This window comes from Macrobrachium nipponense, chromosome 18 (genome assembly GCF_015104395.2).
Source record: "Macrobrachium nipponense isolate FS-2020 chromosome 18, ASM1510439v2, whole genome shotgun sequence".
Taxonomy (NCBI): Eukaryota; Metazoa; Arthropoda; class Malacostraca; order Decapoda; family Palaemonidae; genus Macrobrachium; species Macrobrachium nipponense.
Window position 1 is genome coordinate 23,038,926 of NC_087211.1, and position 13,266 is coordinate 23,052,191.

The following is a 13,266-nucleotide window of genomic DNA, read 5'->3' on the forward strand; positions in this document are numbered from 1 at the left end:
TGGATCTTTCATAATTTCTCTTATGGTATTTCTAATTCTAATCTCACATCTTACTCCTAAAATTCTTCCTAAAGTCTTATTCTAAGACTGACAAAATAGCTTACATACAGTTTCATTTTCATACCATGTTTTATGTCCATAGAGCAACAATGATTGTACTAGACTTTTGCATAATCTTAAGTTTGGTATGCAATTTCAGTCTATATTGTTTGCAAGATTTAAATTGTAACCGAAATATTTATCATAGTTTGCTATGCCATAATGAAATAAAAGATGAAGTTTATATAGACCTGCTGTATGTTATAGATGAATTAACAGAAAGAGATATGAGAATTGTTTATGGTGATTGGAATGTAATTGTTGGAGGAGCAATAAAGGTCTTAGTGGATGTAATGGGTTAAAGGGCCAGAGAGAAATTGCAAATACAATTGGGGTGCAACTAATTGATTTTTGCTGCAATTTGGTGCTTTGCAAGTACTCTTCCAACAAAAGGACATAAAAAATACACTTGAACATCTCCAGATGACAGTCCAAGAAACTAAACAGATCACAGATTTATTTCAGAGAGAAAAAAACACTGAAGATTGTTAGGAGGTGCAGACGTCAGAAATGCAGTGGCGTAATTAGGAGTCTGTCAGTGGGTGGGCACCTCAGGGGCACAGCTGAATATGGGGGCCAGTAGGCTTTGGAGCAATAGTAAGATTATTCCTCCAAGCACTAGGCGAGCAGAACGAGCCTATACAGCTGGGGTGTTCAGAGGGGCGCTGTAAGCCCCACCCCAGAAAATTATGAAATGTGAACAATTTCAGACGCATTCTGAAGCCATATAAGAAGGGTATTAGGGCATATTCTGAGACCAGCAGTGGATATTCAGACATTATACAGGTATCTGTGATTCTCTTATAGTATTGTATCAAGTAAAGCAGAGCTGTACAGAAATCAGGTACATTATAATTATATGTAATTATAGAATAGGAATTACAGATACGCAACTGAAAAACATAAAGTGAGCTATGCAAAACACATTAATTCCTGTGCGTATAGAAATTGTAAAAGATAAGCGTGGAAATACAAGAACAAAAAAATAGACTTTTTATCATTATATTATGTAATAGGTACTCTTGATAAAAAATTAAATGGATGAATGAAATATATATATATTAATAATATTATATATATTAATATATATATAATATTATATATATTATATATATTTATATATATTTATATTTTATATATATAATTATATATATTATATATATTATATATATAATATATAATATATAATATATAATATTATATTTTTGTAGTATATATATATATATATATATCTATATATATCATTATTATATATATATATATATAATATATATATATTTATATTAGATATTATATATAATCTATATATATAATATCAGATAAATATATATATATATATATATATATAGATATATATATATAATGTATGTATATATATAATATATATATATAGATATATATATATATATATATATATATATATATATATATATATATAAATAATATATAATAACATACATATACATACATTACCGTCCCCAATTACGCGAGAATTTGGTCGATCTACGGCCTCACAGAATTGGAAATTTGCATATTTCGAAACACATACCTTATGGGAATGAGTCCATTAAAGCCAAGGCAAATGGCAACTTACCCAGTCAAACTTATCAATACAACCCATTTTCGATACTTTCAATGTACTATACTGTAATTTTTTCTAAGGTGAAATTGTTCTTATGGATAAATAAAACACAAATTTTTTTTAATAACTTGAAAAGGTTTAAAATTACACACAGGATGGTGAAAACTCCCAAACATAAACAATGCCATCATTGAGTGCAAGTGTACTGTCTGATAGTCATTTCCCTTAAAAAAACCCTTTTGGATGGAATTTCCTCTACCTATCCTCTGCCAAAAAACATGATATTCTTATGATACAATAAAGTTTTGTACATACTTACCCGGCAGATATATACTAGCTATAGTCTCCGACGTCCCGACAGAATTCAAAACTCGCAGCACACACGACAGGTAGGTCAGGTGATCAGCCCACTCCCACCGCTGGGTGGCGGGACTAGGAACCATTCCCATTTTCTAATCAGATTTTCTCTTCCACCTGTCTCCTGAGGGGAGGCTGGGCGGGCCATTAATCGTATATATCTGCTGGGTAAGTATGTACAAAACTTTATTGTATCATAACAATATCATTTTTGTACATGCAACCTCCCCGGCAGATATATACTTAGCTGATTGGCACCCTTGGAGGAGGGCAAGAGACAGCTACATATACAATAATTATAAATATAAAAACAGGGAAACAACATGAGTTGTAGGTATAATAAAAAACAACCTTGGTTCCTACCTGAGAGGGCAGAAGACTTCATGGATACTGTCTATGAGTCTGCTTGCCTTAAGAATTTCAGAGAGGATGAGACCTGTGACTGATAACCCTTTCGGATCATGCCAATGGGGGCTTGCCCGCTTACTTGACAAGAGCCTTGTCTTGGATCGTGCCAATGGGGGCTGACCCACTTACATGGCAGAGCCTTCACCTGTATCGTATCAACGGGGGCTAACCCTCTTACATGACAGAGCCTTAGGTACTTAAGACACTACTAGGAGCACAACAACCAATCCCGACCACCTGACCACACTAAATATGTTAGAACTATGACTTGAAAGGGGTCCACCTCCAGTCCCCTCTTTCAATCGACCTAATAAATACACCATAAACCATTACAAACCTTAACATAACTATACTAAAAAGGATTGGGTTCAGCTCCCTGTCCCAGCAACGAATCCACAGATACGTAAGCTCCAAGAGAAAAACATTTGTCATAAGTTACTTGAATGTCTCTCAAATAATGTGATGCAAAGACTGAGTTGCATCTCCAATAAGTTGACTCGACGAGTTTGTAGAGACAGATTCTTGTGGAATGCTAACGAAGTCGCGATGGCTCTCACCTCGTGAGCTTTAACTCTTAGGAGCCCGAGGTGCTCTTCCTTACAGGCTAAGTGGGCTTCTTTGATCACATCTTTGATGAAGAACGCCTGAGCATTTTTAGAGATTTCTCTTTTGGGATCTCTAACAGAGCACCATAAGCTTTCCTTATTACCACCCAGTTTCCTCTTCCTTTCTAGGTAAAATTTAAGGATTCTGACTGGACACAGAGTCCTTTCTTGTTCTCTTCCTGTCAGAGAAGACAGTCCCTTAACCTCGAATATCCTAGGCCAAGGTTTCGAAGGGTTTTCATTCTTCGCGAGACAAAGGGGCTTGAAGGAACAGAAAGCAGAGTCGTTCCTGAAGCCAACAGAATCTTCTAAGGCTTGGAGTTCGCTTATCCTCTTGGCTGAGGCTAGAGCGAATAGGAATAACGACTTTCTTGTCAGATCTCTGAACGAAGCAGTACGTGGAGGTTCAAATCTCGGGGGTCATCAAGTATTTTAGGACCACATCCAGGTTCCAACTGGGTGTCCTAATATTCTTAGTCTTTGAAGTCTCGAAAGATCTAATCAAATCATGTAGGTCTTTGTCCTCTGTAATGTTTAGGCCTCTATGCCTGAACACTGAAGAAAGCATGCTTTTATAGCCCTTAATCGTGGAGACTGCCAGATTACATTTTTCCCTCAAGTAAAGGAGGAAATCGGCTATATTTGTCACAGAGGTACTGGAAGAGGATATTTTCTGAGCTCTGCTCCATCTGCGAAACACCTCCCACTTCGACTGGTAGACTTGAACAGTAGATGGCCTTCTTGCCCTTGCGATAGCTTTCGCAACTCCTCGAGAAAAACCTCTCGCTCTGACAAGTCCTTCGATAGTCTGAAGGCAGCCAGAGCGAGAGCGGGGAGGTTTTTGTGATATCTGTCAAATTGGGGCTGTCTGAGAAGATTGCTCCTGTGTGGGAGCGATCTCGGAAAGTCTACCAACCATTCCAGTACCTCTGTGTACCAGTTTTGCGATGGGCAAAACGGGGCGATAAGAGTCAGTTTGGCTCCCTCTGCTGCTGCAGATTTTCTCACCACTTCTGCTATGATCTTGAATGGTGGAAAAGCATATCCATCTAGTCCGGACCAACTGAGAAGGAGACCGTCCACTGCTACCGCCCTTGGATCTGAGATCGGGGAGCAGTAATTTTCTAGTCTTGTGTTCCAATGAGTGGCGAACAGGTCTATATTTGGTCTCCCCCAGAGGCTCCAAAGTCTGTTGCAGACCTCTGGATGTAGGGTCCATTATGTAGGAAGTACTTGGTCTTTCCTGCTCAGAAGGTTGGCTCTTACAGTCTTCTCTCCTTGGATAAATCTTGTCAGGAGAGTGATTTTTCGCTCCTCTGCCCAAAGCAGTAACTCTCTTGCCTTTTCGTAAAGGGCGAACGAGTGAGTCCCGCCTTGCTTCTAGATATAAGCTAAGGCCGTCGTGTTGTCCGAATTGATCTGCAGCACTGAGCCTGAGATCTGAGCCTCGAAGTGCAGGAGTGACAGATGAACTGCTGCCAACTCCTTTAAGTTGATGTGCCAGGACACCTGTTCCCCTCTCCAGGTGCCTGACACTTCTCTCGCACCCAGAGTGGCTCCCCAGCCCGACTCTGAGCCGTCGGAAAATAACACTAGCTGAGGGCTCGGAGCATGAAGGGACATGCCTTCGTTGAGTCTGAACAGGTTCATCCACCAACGAAGATCTTCCTTTATCTTCCTTGAAATTCGGAAGGAGTCTGACAGCTTCTGGGACTCCTGATCCCAATGTCCCTTAGGATAAAACTGTAGAGGCCTTAGATGAAGCCTTCCTAGAGAAATGAACTGTTCCATCGAGGAAAGGGTCCCCAGAAGACTCGTCCAATCCCTCGCGGAACATTGTTCTTTCTCTAGGAAGGTTGCTACTTTTTCTAAGCAGCGTTCTTGTCTTACTTGTGACGGAAACACCTGAAAACCCAGAGAATCCATCCGAATCCCCAGATAGACGATGCTTTGCTGGGGAATCATCTGGGATTTTCCGAGGTTTACTAACAGTCCTAAGGACTGGGTCAACTTCAGGGTCAAAATTAAGTCCTCGAGACAGCGGACTTGTGACTGGGCCCGTATCAGCCAGTCGTCTAGATACAAGGATATTCGAACCCCTTTGAGATGTAGCCAATGTGCCACATTTCTCATCAGCCCTATGAACACTTGTGGGGCTGTTGAAAGCCCAAAGCAGAGAGCCCGAAACTGAAATACCTTCCCTCGTACCATAAATCTGAGGTATTTCCTGGACGACGGGTGGATTGGCACGTGGAAATAGGCATCCTGAAGGTCCAGGGACACCATCCAGTCCCCTGGACGAAGGGCTGCTAAAACCGAGGATGTTGTCTCCATCGTGAACTTCCTCTTTGCTACGAATACGTTCAGAGCGCTCACGTCCAACACCGGCCTCCAACCTCCTGGGCTTTTCGGTACCAAGAAAAGGCGGTTGTAAAACCCTGGGGAAGGGATCTCTTCTACTTCCTCTATCGCTTCTTTGTACAGCATTTGTTCCACAAGATGTAGAAGGGCTTGGTTCTTGATAGGGTCCTTGTACTTTGCTGTCAACTCCCTTGGAGTTGTTGTCAAGGGAGGTTTTTCCCTGAAGGGGATCAGGTATCCTTTCTTTAGGATGGAGAGGGACCAGGCATCGGCCCCTTTCTGTGCCCAGGCTTCATGAAACTTTAGAAGCCTGGCACCCACTTTCATCTGGAGGACTGTAGTTTCATTGGGTCTTAACAAAAGGCCTTCGTGAAGACCTTCCTCTCTTTTCAGATCGTCTACTCCTAAGAGAGGATCTAGGGGCGGACCTTCCCCGAAAGGACTGCTGGAAGGGAGCCTTTTCCTTCTTTGTCACCGGGACCGCAGGTTTAAGCCTCTTAGCCGATTGCGCCAGCAAATCTTGTGTGGCTTTCTCTGATAAGGACCTAGAAATGTCCTTCACAATCTCTTGCAGAAAGAGGTGACCAGAGAGGGGCGCGTATAACAGGGCGGATCTCTGAAGAGGAGATACAGACTTCGTTAAGGAGGAGCTGTACACCGCTCTCTTCTTAAGAATACCGGATCCAAAGAGGGAGGCAATCTCCGTGGAACCATCCATAACTGCCTTGTCGAGGCACGACAAAACACTGGTCAATTCGTCCATGCTGACGAATTCTGGATCCTGAGCCTTCTTGGCTAGAGCTCCTAAGGCCCAGTCCATAAAATTAAATACTTCAAGGGTTTGGAAGAGACCCTTGATGAGATGGTCCAATTCGCACATCCCCCATGCGGCCTTAGCAGACTGTAGTGAGCGTCGCCTTGAAGAATCCACCAGGGCAGAGAAGTCTGCATCAGTGGACGAAGGGAGTCCCAGGCCCATTGGTACCTTGGTATCGTACCGCATACCCGGTTTCTCCGCAAGCTTGGACGGTGGACAGGAAAAACCGTCTTTCCTGCTTCTTTCCTAGAGAGAAGCCAGCTCTCTATGCCCTTAAGTGACTTCTTCATAGAGAGAGTTGGAGTCATCCTGACGAAGGAGGGGGACTTCGACAGTTTAGTACTGGAGAACGATCCTGGGGAAGGAGGGTCAGAAGGTCGAAGAGAATCTCCAAATACTTGCAGGAGGAGAGAAGCAAGCCTCTTGTAATCTGAGATCCCGGCGTCCTTGGGGGTTTCTTCCTCGGAAACCTCTTCCAAAGGAGCTGCTGGAGAGGAGGGCTTTCCAGGAGAAAGACCTTTAGGAGGCGAATTAACTTTCCCCTTATCCAAGGGGTCGAACTGGAAAACAAAGTCTCTTTCTCTCAAGAGCTCAATCCGAAGGAGAATCGATATCTACTTGTTGGATATTATCCAAAGTACGGATCCTGTTACCCTCCTTCCTAAAAGGGTCCTGGCGCTTTACCGGGTCTTGGCGCCTGACAGGAGAGGCGCTTGCGCCCTTGAATGCTCGCCTGTGAGGCGTAGGGCGCCCACTGGTATTAGGGCTCATGAAAGGCTCCTGGCGCCTGTGAGGAGAGGCGCTTGCGTCCCGGCGGGGGCGCTTGGGAGGCGACATGCGCCTGCGAGAAGAAAAGTGGATGTCTTGATCTTGGCGCCATACAGGAGAGGCGCTTGCGTCCTTCATGGGAAGCCTGGCGCCTACTAGGAGAGGCGCTTGAATCCTTATTAGAACGCCTGGAAGGTCTATCAGGCTCTGGGAGCCTCTTAGATTCAAGGCGCTTGTAAGAAGGGGAATGTCCTTCCCTTGAAGCTCGTCTGGAAGGAGAGCGAAGCCTGGAAGAACGAATTCGCTCACGTGAGATCCATGATACATCAGACAATAGGAGGCTCTCAGGCTCCTGGCGCCTGTCAGGAGAGGCGCTTGTGCCTCGTGACAAACTCCTGGATGGTCTCTTAGCAAACGGGGGCTTCCGATCATCAGAGAGCTTAACAGGAGAAGACGTACGTCTATGAGCATAGGCCAAAGAAGTCGAAAGTTTCGCTGGGGACGAATACCTTTCAGGAGAAGGGCGTTTGTTGGCGCCAGAGCACCTACTAGCAGAGGCTCTCATAACTGAGATCTTGATGGGAAGGGAGAGGTCCTTCTTTCGAGAAGAGCCCTTCGAAAGTACTCCTACCAGAGCGGACAACTGTTCCTGGAGGCCTACCAGAACTTCCTTCGTCTTTGAAGAAACTCCTTCCGGAGAGGAGTCAGATCTAGGAGCTCTCTTCTTCTGAGCAGGCGAATACTCCGGGAAAGGCTCAGGGCTTGAATCCAAGGCGTCGCCTACAGGAGGCTTCCAGGCTCTCTTGAGAGGACGAGACTTCGATAACGAACTCCAGCCTCGTCTAGGTGAAGACGAATCTGAGTCAGAAAAACACTTCCGCAGGACGCTTTTACAATAGCTGTCCTTGGCAGCCTGGGAGGAGTCTACAGGATCTGCCGAAGGGACGCCTGACTGTTGGGAATAATCTACATCCCCCTTGTGGCTGTCGACATTCCTTCTCCCCTGGCCATGGGAGTTTGGAAGCGGTCTAGGCCTAGGAGCAATGCGGAGTCGGTAAGACGTCCCCTCCACTGCACTGGGGACACTGCACACATCACTGCACAAATCACTCTTACCTTTGTCTTTCATCGCTTGCAGTTGCAATTGCAAGCTGCCAATAGAGGCTCTCATTGCAGCCATCTCCCTAGACGAATCCACGGGTTCGCTGCGGGGGGAAGGGGCTGAAACCAGACTGGGAGCAGGAGAATTAACAGAAGAGTTAGAAGCTACCTCCGGCTCAATAGAGCAGGATCTACTAGAGCTTCTGATGGAAGCCTTCAGTTAAACTTTCACACTCTACACAGGTGTTAGTTACTGAACAATCATTCCCCCTACATTTACCACAAACCGTGTGAGGATCTACCAAAGCTTTCGGTAATCTCACCTTACATTCCTCTTTCGCACAAACCCTAAACATCAGACATTCTAAAGAGTAATCCAAATCCAAAATCCAAAAAACGGTCTACAAAAAGCATATGCCAAAGCCAAAGATCAATACGTCACCAAAGGTCAACCAGATAATCCTCAGCAATCGAGAAAGAATTTCTAAGCAGGAGGAACCAACAACAATGTTGTCGGAACCGGCGACAGAGAAAATCTGATTAGAAAACGGGAATGGTTCCTAGTCCCACCACCCAGCGGTGGGAGTGGGCTGATCACCTGACCTACCTGTCGCGTGTGCCGCGAGTTTTGAATTCTGTCGGGACGTCGGAGACTATAGCTAAGTATATATCTGCCGGGTAAGTATGTACAAAACTTCAAACTCCTCTATCTCATCCTCCGTGAAGAGTTCTTCTGCTGAAGGAAGGCTTTGTGAACCATTTGAAGTTTCAAGGACAAGCGGATCAAGCATGTCTTCACTCCCGTTGGGCCTAACAAACTTGGTTACGAGCGCCTATCTCAGTTTCTTTGTCTGGCATGTTCACTATGTAATTGTTTTCTTATAAATATGTTCTATGATAAAAAAAGAACTGATGAAAATTCAAAATTTGATATGAAATTATAATTTCCTAAAAAGAAATGATAAAAATGCAAAATTCAACATGAAATGACAGTTCCTTGAAAAGTTTAGATCTAGCGATTCTTTCTCTCTCTCTCTCTTAAATACATATGAGGGCCTCAGAACCAGCGAGTCGTATATGCCACTTTTTAAAAAATGAGTAAATTGGCCTCAAAGTTTATCATTCATTACTCTGCTTCTAAGAAAGATATCGATTTAAACTTAGTTTCATATGAAAGCTATACTCTTTATAAGTTTTTTGTGAAAATTTGAAAAAAATTGTTGGGTGCGCTTGCGCGCTAGCATTCAAAATGTCTGCCAAACTCCCATTTTTTTTTAATATTTGAGTCATAACAAGCACTTAAACCATAATTGAATGTGTTAAACGATAATAAAGTGTTATCATATTGTTGTAATAATGATGATATTAATAAGAGTAATAGTAACAATACTGGTAATAATAATGATAATAATACTATTAATAATAATATTGATAAGTAATAATAGTGTGCTGAAAAGACGATACATTTTTGTGATAAGAAACCGAGTATTGCTAATGATAATAATGATAATAATAATAGTAATAATAATAACAATGGGAATAATAATAATAATAATAATAATAATAATGATAATAATAATGATAATAATAGTAATACTAATAATGATGATGATAGTACAATAATATTAGTACTAATAATGACACTGACGATGATAACCTTTCATCATCATAATACATCGATACTTATAATCAATCACAAGAAAATACTATAATAGAATAGATAATACTATTGTCATAATAATAATGATAATAATAATAATAATAATGATAATAATAATAATGATAGAAATAATAATATTATGATGGTTGTAATAATGATGTTGACAATGATAACCTTGAATCACCATGATGTTTAACCATCAATAATACACAATAATAATATTATCATAATAATTTTTTTTTACTACTACTACTACTACTACTAGGGCCCCCATCCTTTAATAGAAGCTGCAATGTGAAGGGGACTTAACTCGATCAGATTGCAGTCTGTTAGCTCCAAACATCGCTACCAGCTGTGACCCTCATCCGCTACTACTACTACTACTACTACTACTACTACTACTACTACTACTACTACTACTACTACTACTACGACTATTATTACTATTCTAATAATTAAAAAAATGTTATAATCTGTACTCATCATAAAAATTACTGTACATCCGCTAAATAAAGAGTAATTTAGACAAAATAACAGCACAACACAACGGATAATCGTAATCTCCCGCTATGATCACTGAAGTGAGATGTAAACATTGGCGGGAGATTGTAAGCTGCGCGGTGATTGGTCGATGCTTACACGCGCCTTACGGGGAAAAACGCTCATTGGTCTAGAATTCGCTACCCGTGAAGTGACGCGCGCTCTCATTGGCTTAATCAGCGCTAGTGATATGCGTCGATCTGGTCCTCATGAAGCGTCCGAGCGGCTGCCAGCACCGCTCGAAGTCATGTTCTTTCCTGTAGCTAAAATCGATAATTCCGACTGTCTCAGTAGGAATTTCGACCGTATGTAAATGGTGGAATGGCCTAGAAATGCCTCAAATACACAGAGAAAAGGTTGCCAAATCTACCAGTATGCATAACTCCAAATCCGTGGAAGTGGCATATCCGACTTTCTGGTTCTGGGGCCCTCATATCTGCTTCTCTGTTAATCATTTTACAGGTCATTTTCATCAAACCTATTTCAACAATAGAAAAAAATTATCAAAAGCCTAAAGTTAGTCAAAACAATAATACCTTTGACAATGGTGATGATACCGACCATTCACACTCACTGCGCTATGACATCACAAATGCGTGAGGCAGAGCGTTCCGTCTTAGCTAATGGCTGAACAGGAAATCTTTCTCTCACATTCCCCCTTGGAGGAATAATAGTTTTTTTTCCTCCAAGCATTTCCCCCACTCTTTCTCTCAGATGCCAGCAAATACCCCCCACCCCTAAAATACTTGAAATGACAATAGATTTCATACATTTTGTGGCGAGTGACTCGTAGATTTTGAACGGCTTCACAGATACAGAAAATCTATTTTTGAGAACTAGCGACCGTATAAAAGGGGAATCGCACAATTCGAACACGCATAATTCGGGATCGGACTGGTGTGTGTGTGTGTGTGTGTGTATGTATATATATTGAAAGTAACAAAATTTGAAAAAATTGCTTGCTATGCATTATACGTGCTGAAGCAGCAGACTACTGCGACATGACTCATTTTAACAATATTCTCCTGTTCCTCTGATTTTCTGCAAACCTATCTACAAATTCCTCTACATCTAGCTAGCCTTTTAACTCGCATACTTTCAACTGATAACACAGCAAGATTACTTAATCAGTCATTGCCAATTGCATTTCTGAAAGTATTTTAAATAATGACACAGGTAACACTTAAAAGAAATTTTGGCTAGACTGCAGAGTTCAGGAAATGCCTCCTCATATGGATTGAGAATTTTCAGTTAGTCTAACAATGATTTATTCCTTTCAGTGCCACTTACGTCCTTGTGGCGTCTTTCTAACGTGTTTTGCAGAGTACAACTCATGTTTGAGATCATCAGTGTTAGCATTATGGGCATGAATAAGTCCACACACTTTCTCAAAAGATAAGAATTCTGTACTTTGTGGGTTAAGTGACTATAATGCTTTCACATAAATGTGCAAGTATCATTAATGAGCCACCATTTTATTTCTGACAACATATGGTATACAATTGGGTAAAAAAAGTGAATTCGTGCTGAATCCTCAACAATGAGGTCAAAGTGTGTGCTTCCCGACTGTTTTCCAATAGAATCAACAACAACAGACTCCTGCAATTTTGTAGACAATTCTATGTATCCTTGATGGTTGTAATGGTAATCGCTTCATAGCAAAGAATTACAAGTTAAAGGAAAGGAAAACACATCTTCGAAAAGTTCTGCAGCACGGATGCTTTCGCGCACGTGTTGAAAGCGCCTGTTCTCATGATGGTTCTAGAATCGGCAGGAGTTTTGTGGAACTTGACAGGCGCTGACTAACGTGAGAAAACGCAGCGATTTCTGATGCAATACCTCGTCTAGATTCTTCTAAGAAGTTCCGGTAATCTTGGGTGTCTGTGACGTTGCCATAGGCCCTGCTTCCAGAATGCCGTATAAATACGACGAACGAAGTAGGAGAGTGAGAGATCATCAGTAAGAGCCACAGATCAGATTATCAGTGAGAGATCAGCAGCAGAGATCGTCAGAGAGAGATAAGAGAAGAAGGAACCGACGAAGGATCAGAGAGGAAAGTCGCTCGAGAGAGTTTGGTCGAATTCTGGTCAAGTCGTCGTCAGGAGTGGATGACCGAGTTATTTTGACGTTGAGAAAGACTTCAGAGAAGAAACGTTTTACAAGAGGTTTTGAGGAGTTCCTGCCCTTCGAGTATCAAGAATAGACATTATTTTCTGCAATACGGTGTCAAGAAGACGTCTGAAGTATAGTTTTCCTTTTGTGAAGCCATCACTTCGAGCATTAATTTCCGTCAGCTGAAACTTGCCAGCAAGTATTAACATTTCCTCACTGTTCCCTCAGTTCACGCATTGTAAGATTTTGCCTTTTTATGTAAATAGTAGACATCATTCTGCATTTATCTTTGTTAGTAGCTTGTAAATAAACCTTTGTTGTATTAGTGTTTCTTTCTATATTCGTATACCCAGTTTCAACTGTTGAATTCTTTTGTTTATCATTATATCGAACTTGGAGCGGACCTCTCTCTCGGTTCGTAACATTGTGGCGACCTTGCCAGGATACATCCAGCACTTTAACAGTTTGAAACAGGGAGAATATAGAAAGAACCAGGATGAGTGAGATGGTGAAAGAGTATTGAGTCTGGTAAGCTTCTAGGTCTGGAGGGGAATGATCTCCAAGAGTATGTTGAAAAGAAAGAAAGAGAGAAGTATGAGAGAGATGAAAGAGCGGCTGAGAGAGAGGAAGAGCAGCTGAGAGGGAAGTGTAGCAAGAGAGAGAAGCAATGAAAATGCAGCAAGAGAAAGAGAGAGAAGCAATGAAAATGCAGCAAGAGAGAGAAGTAATGAAAATGCAGCAAGAGAGAGAAATGTTGGTAATGTAGAAGGAAGAAAGAGAGAAAGAGCGTATGCATGAGCAGGAAGAAAGAGAGAAAGAACGTATGCATGAGTTGGAAATTGCTCAGTTAAGGGAA

At 41.8% G+C, this 13,266-nt stretch overlaps 1 protein-coding gene across 5 annotated transcripts in view; it reads right to left on the reverse strand.

The window, feature by feature from the left end:
- The window catches only part of LOC135196921 (receptor-type tyrosine-protein phosphatase eta-like), a 416,919-nt gene that overhangs the window by 317,740 nt on the left and 85,913 nt on the right, over positions 1-13,266 (reverse strand). The gene's annotated exons all lie outside the window — the stretch shown is intronic.